Source organism: Schistocerca serialis, chromosome 3, assembly GCF_023864345.2.
Source record: "Schistocerca serialis cubense isolate TAMUIC-IGC-003099 chromosome 3, iqSchSeri2.2, whole genome shotgun sequence".
Lineage (NCBI taxonomy): Eukaryota > Metazoa > Arthropoda > Insecta > Orthoptera > Acrididae > Schistocerca > Schistocerca serialis.
In genome coordinates this window covers 788,237,185-788,244,214 of record NC_064640.1, presented here as the reverse complement: position 1 = coordinate 788,244,214, position 7,030 = coordinate 788,237,185, and the positions used below count along the sequence as shown (strand labels likewise).

General features: G+C 41.3%; 1 non-coding gene across 1 annotated transcript; it reads left to right on the top strand.

The window, feature by feature from the left end:
* Positions 1-1,609: 1,609 nt before the first annotated feature.
* On the top strand, positions 1,610-1,684 carry Trnas-cga (transfer RNA serine (anticodon CGA)). The gene has a single exon. It is a non-coding gene; the product is annotated as a tRNA-Ser (tRNA).
* The last annotated feature ends 5,346 nt before the right edge of the window (positions 1,685-7,030 follow it).

Sequence of the window (7,030 nt, the reverse complement as noted above, 5' to 3'; positions counted from 1 at the left end):
TTGTATTCCTTTTTGCCCGTTTCACTTACTGCATTTTTATATTTTCTCCTTTCATCAATTAAATTCAATATTTCTTCTGTTACCCAAGGATTTCTACTAGCCCTCGTCTTTTTACCTACTTGATCCTGTGCTGCCTTCACTACTTCATCCCTCAAAGCTACCCATTCTTCTTCTTTGCTTTCATAGGGTATTCATAATCAATGTCTGTCTTTAACGAAGAATGCTGTACTTTTAAGTGATACTTGACAGCAAAAATTAAAAAATCAGAAGACAAACTTCAAAAAGGTAAGGTCGCTAGTAAAGCGTTTAATTCCATAACCGGTTTCGGTAAGACTACGTTACCATCTTCGCACTTTATGCTCTAGAAATTCACATAACGAAGGTGCTAACGTACTCTTAACGAACGAACTATCGAAACAAATTCTTTATTGGCGATCTTGGCTGTTTGAAGTTTTTCATCTGAATTTATTAGACTGCAGATCGCGACCATTCTGGCACAATGTCAGGAGCATTAAAATCAACATACTCAGATGATTTTCATCCTTATGGAGCTGTCGCACCGAAAGCTTGTCATTGGCAGGCATCGCTTTTAAACTGTGAGCTTCCGCAGTTTTGAACAGTAGGAGAGAGCTAATGATGGAACTGAAACAGGGAGGACTTTGATAGCTCAGTCGGTAACACCATTGCCTAAGAAGGCCTGGTTCTTGGTTCGAGACCTTCTCCAGCATACAGCCTTAACATGCCAGGAAGTTTGTCGACGTATCCGCGTTATCAAATGACACGCTTCAATTAATGGAATAACCCAATTACTTCTTAAGCCAAGAAAACCTGGTGTTACTGTAACAGAAATTTGGAAATTTGTGGTAAGGTCTTATGGGACCAAACTGCTAAGGTCATCGATCCATAAGGTTACGCACTACTAAATCTAACTTAAACTAACTTACGCTAAGGACAAGACTCACAACCATGCCCGAGGGAGGACTCGAACCTCCGACGGGGAGGAGCCGCACGGACAGCACAGCTACCGCGCGCGGCTATCGTAACAGTGATTGAGTTTCCAGAATGAGATTTTCTCTCTGCAGCGGAGTGTGCGCTGATATGAAACTTCCTGACAGATTAAAACTGTGTGCCCGACCGAGACTCGAACTCGGGACCTTTGCCTTTCGCGGGCAAGTGCTCTACCATCTGAGCTACCGAAGCACGAGTCACCCCCGGTACTCACACCTTTACTTCTGCCAGTACCTCGTCTCCTACCTTTCAAACTTTACAGAAGCTCTCCTGCGAACATTGCAGAACTAGCACTCCCGAAAGAAAGGATATTGCGGAGACATGGCTTAGCCACAGCCTGGGGGATGTTTCCAGAATGAGATTTTCTCTCTGCAGCGGAGTGTGCGCTGATATGAAACTTCCTGGCAGATTAAAACTGTGTGCCCGACCGAGACTCGAACTCGGGACATCCCCCAGGCTGTGGCTAAGCCATGTCTCCGCAATATCCTTTCTTTCGGGAGTGCTAGTTCTGCAATGTTCGCAGGAGAGCTTCTGTAAAGTTTGGAAGGTAGGAGACGAGGTACTGGCAGAAGTAAAGGTGTGAGTACCGGGGGTGAGTCGTGCTTCGGTAGCTCAGTTGGTAGAGCACTTGCCCGCGAAAGGCAAAGGTCCCGAGTTCGAGTCTCGGTCGGGCGCACAGTTTTAATCTGCCAGGAAGTTTCATATCAGTGATTGAGTTGCTATGAATATAGATAATTACTGCGATTTTACTACATGCACATTAAAGTGAAGAAACCTATTCGTAGATAATTAATCACTATAGTCGTTCGGTTGATTAAACTTTTGAGAACTGTACAAGATTATCATTCCGATTTTGTGTATGCTGGTTCAGGAGCTTGACCCTGCTGGCCCCACATCTAGCTGTGCATAGAACTGAAAATTTAAGACGATTGACGTCATTATGTCATGGAATGTTACGTGAACTACCAACGTAGATGCACGTCGAAGACACTTCTTACAAGGGAATCTCCCCATCGCACCCCCCTCAGATTTAGTTATAAATTGACACAGTGGATAGGCCTTGAAAAACTGAAGACAGATCAATCGAGAAAACAGGAAGAAGTTGTGTGGAACTATGAAAAAATAAGCAAAATATACAAACTTTGCAGTCCATGTGGCAGATAGGCAACATAAAGGAGAATGTACGCGGATGAGCGCCGTGGTCTCGTGGTTAGAGTGAGCATGGTTCGAATCTGCTCTCCGGTGAAAATTTTGCTTTCTTTATTTTCGCAAAGTTACGATCGGTCCGTTCATTCATTGACGTCTCTTTTCACTGTAATAAGTTTAGTGTCTGTGTTTTGCGACCGCACCGCAAAACCGTGCGATTAGTAGACGAAATGACGTGCCTCTCCAATAGGAACCGAAAACATTTGATCGCAAGGTCATAGGTCAACCGATTCCTCCACAGGAAAACTCGTCTGATATATTCTTACCGACACCGGTGACGGCATGTGCGTCACATGACAGGAATATGTTGTCGACCCACCTAACTTGCACACTTGGCGAATGGGTAAAAAGATTCTTCTACCTTACCCGATTAGGTTTTCTTGTGGATGTGACAATCACTCCCAAAAAAGTGATGAAAACATAAGAGTTTGTCACATAAACTGCATCAAATGAATGCAACAGTTTCACAGTCGCACAGTTTTCCCTGTGCTCTGTCAAAACATATGTTTTTTACGTTTTCAAATGTTTCCGTGCGTACACCGTCAAATCCTGTATATGTGCAAGCAAATCTGAACATGTCCTGGAATTTTGGAGAGCGAAGTTGATTATGCGTGAGTGCTTGAACTTTGATAATTATCTGAAAATAAAAAATTAAACTTTTCACTCCAGAGAGGATTTGAACCCAGGACCTGTCGTTCCGCAGCTGCTCACGCTAACCACGGGACCACGACACTCGTAAGCTAACACGCTCCTTGATGTTGCCTACCTTGCTCATGGACCACTCAGTTTGTATATTTTGCTTATTTTTTTCATAGTTCCACACAACTTCTTCCCGTTTTCTCGATTGATCTGTGTACAGTTTTTCAAGGCCTATCCCTGTGCCAACTTATAACTAAATCTGAGGGGGGTGCGATGGGGAGGTTCCCTTGTTAGTAATTCAGCGTTACATAAACTTTGCCTCTACTAACGTCGTGTGAAACTGACAAGGGAATTTCCCAAGCGTAAATAAACGATTTTGATGGAACTTGGCAGTCGTGTGCAGGGGCCAGCATAATGCTATCCGCATTTTTCTGTTTCTGCCAAATTTCACTTTAAGGTGTAAACACACCCCTAAAGGTAATTTGGCTAATAGTTTGACAGAGAGTATCTTCTAAACGATTATATAAAAATGTTTTTCATCTAAAAGTTTATTTGTAATTAACGTTCTTGAAATCTGTATAATCAGCTTTTGTAACAATTTTAAATTTTTCAAGATACCTCACCACTATTAATTTATTTTGAAAAATGAAAACTTTTGTTGCAACATAAATTTAAGAACCTTTCAAGTCACATACATCCCTGAGTGATAAAGCTGGTTCCTGAAATACCATTTTTGGAAAATCAGCTGTAAACAATGTGCTGTCGGAGTATTTTCAACATACGTAGTTATTCTAATTATTTATTTTACTTATATTTTTATGTTTTATATTGTTAGTTTGCGTTTTACATTCTTTTTTGTCTTCTAGTTTGTTTCACGTACATGTATTTTGTTAATTGAAAATTAGCAGAAACTCATTATTATGATGCAAAATTATTACAGTAACTACAATCTGTAAAGAAATGCTTAAAATAACGTTTTTTACGCCATGCACATGAAATAAGTGAAATTTATTTACAGAACATACACGACCAAGAATAAAATTTAAAATAGAACTCAGCAGGATTTCAAATTGTCGTGGGTGAAATATGCCTGACACAAATCGGGATATTTAAAGGATCACCCGTGACAATTTGAAATCGTGCTGAATTTTGTTTTCAATTGTATTCCACGTCGTGTATATTATGTGCAGAAATTTCGTGCATTTTATGTGCATGGTGGAAAAAAGCTATGTCTTAAGAATTTCCTTACAGACTGCCCTTATTGTATTCCACATCGTGTATATTATGTGCAGAAATTTCGTGCATTTTATGTGCATGGTGGAAAAAAGCTATGTCTTAAGAATTTCCTTACAGACTGCCCTTATTCTAGTGATTTTGTATCGTAATAACGAGTTACTTATTATTTTCAAATAACAAAATGCAGGTAGTATGACACTATGAAACTGTAAACAAAGGAACAAAAAAAATGTAGAACGTAAAATAACAATTTAAAATATAAAACGAATACAAGTAAAATAAATAACTAGAATAATAATAGGACAATAACCCTGGGTTCGGCGTGGGGCGGCGGTGAGGTGGGTGGACTGCTGTGGCCTGTTGTGGGGTTGTAAATCACAGAGGGCTTCGGTGGGACGAAGCCTGTCCGTTGTTTTTAGGTTCCAGGTTCAATACACAATAGATAAGTTGAAAATACTCTGACAGCAAATAGTGTACAACTTATTTTCCAAAATGTTATTTCAGAAACCAGCTATATTGCACAGCTGTGTATGTGACTTGAAAGCTTCTTTAATTTATGTTGTTACAAAAGCTTTCATTCAACATAAGTAACTAATGATGGTGGGACATTTCGCAAAATTTCAAATTATTACAAAAGTTGATCTAAACATAATACGCCAAATTACTTTACGAGTATGTTTTAGCCCTTAGAAGTGAAACTGAGCACAAACAAATAAAAACTATTGCATTATTTTGCCTCTCTACATACCGGCCAAGTTTCACCAAGCTCGTATATTGACACCTGGGAATTCTTCCTTGCAAGTAATCAAATACTTTTCGTGTGGATTTGTTCAGGGGAGGCATAAACAGTGTAGGAATTGTATCAAAAGTCTATAGCCTCAATTCGAATCTTTCCTGACCATTTTTCCCTCAGTTGCTCCAATAAGAGGACGATTCAACAAACTTACACTCATCGGAACTTAGATTTGGTAAAATACATTTTGTGCTAGGTGAAGTCTTAAAAAAATGGACTGATGTCAGAAATACGTTGTCAAATTTTTGATCTGTACTGAATATTTTTCTGAAGCTGCAACCTGTATACGATTAGCGGCACAAAAGCAGAAATCTCGAGCGAGGTGGCGCAGTGGTTATAACACTGGACTCGCTTGCCGAAGGACTGCGGTTTAAATCGCCTTCCAACAGCCACGATTTTGATTTTCGGTGGTGTCCCTAAGTGAGTTCATGCAAGCATCATTGAAAATAACACGTCCGGCTGCCTCCCTCAGTCCGAGCTTTTACTCCACCTCAATTAACTTGGTGGTCGATGAGACGTTAAACACTAACCATTTTTATCCTTTATTAACGTTTTCTGACTACAATAAAATAATAAGTTACATATTTATGCGCAACTCGACACGCGCTACCATGGAGAAGTCGCTTAAATGGACCCTGATGTGCTTCACCACGCCAACTCCTACAACTAAGTTGCACATTTTTGTCTTCGCTCGGTAATCTGGGAAGGTACCTTGATAATTCAATTATTCAACGTGTCCAGTATCAAAATTTTCTTAAAAACCAATCATTTTTTAGATAGGACGGTCAGAGATTGTCCCACGTATTAATAATGAATTTTTTTTAACAACACGTTTTTCTGTCCGATTGTAGTAAGCTTCCCTTCTTGTTTATAACTGGAGAGCACGCGCAATGGATCCGTCATCTGATCAACTAATCCTCTCCGTCTAGAAATGGGCTTCCTTACGACCCATGAGGCTCATTGCGCACTGAAGAAAATGGAGACAATAACCTGTCTAACCCCAAACATTATAAACGGATGAAGTTGTACAACTGTCCAAGTTTCAGCATCATAATGCCACGTCCATTTTCTTTTCAAACAGTAAGCTTCATACGAATCAACAGTTTTAAATTTAGACACCATTCGGTCATCTTTCCATGTCGCTTTACTGACGCAATACTTCCTTTGTTTCTATCAGGTTGCTCGTTTGAGCAACACGAATAAATGTTACTTCGAACTCTTTGAAAGCATCGGGGAGAGCCACATTTACAGTGTGTATGTTCGATCCAGGCAAATACACTGTCCATTAATTTTAATGTGACCACCTGCCAGAAGCATGAATAACCACCATTTACAACGTGGACAGGAGCGAGACGTGGAGGAGGAATAGGAGGGGGTGACTAGTGTTTAACGTCCCTTCGACAACGAGGTCATTAGAGACAGACCACAAGCTCGGATTAAGGAAGGATGGGGAGGAAATCGGCCGTGACTTTTCAAAGGATCCATCCTGGCATTTGCCTTAAACGATTTAGAAAAACACGGAAAACATGAATCAGGATGGCCGGACGGAGATTTGAACCGTCGTCCTCCCCAATGCAAGTCCAGTGTGCTAACTACTGCGCCACCTCACTGGGTAAGACGTGCGGGAAGAGAATCAATGAGGTTCTGGAACGTATTGACAGGGATGTGGAACCTTGCAGGCACCGATGTCGTGGCCAGCTGCGCTTCGTTTCCGGGTTGAGGATCTGTAATGCGTGCAGCCCGAGTGAGGTTGTACCACTGATTCTCGACTGGGTTTTAATGCATGGAGCCTGTTGTCCAGAGGAGTACAGTAAACTCATCGTAGTGCTCTGCGAACCACTTCGAGCTGTGTGACGTTGCTTTGGCCTGCTAGTAGATGCCATTGTGCCGAAGAAAAACAAACTATTTGTAGGGGTAGACATGGTTCCCCGGATCACCCAGGGAATGCCACAAAGACATTCCGCAGACCATAACGCTCCCTCCTCCGTCCTGGACTCTTCCGGTGATTGCTTTCAGACGTTTCACGCCGTAAACGCCAACGGCCATCCGTACGATGCAGCATAAAGCGTGATTCATCTGAAAAGGCCACTCGGTCACTCGGTAAATGTCAAGTTGCGGCACTGGTGTGCAAATTCCAACCTTCCTTGA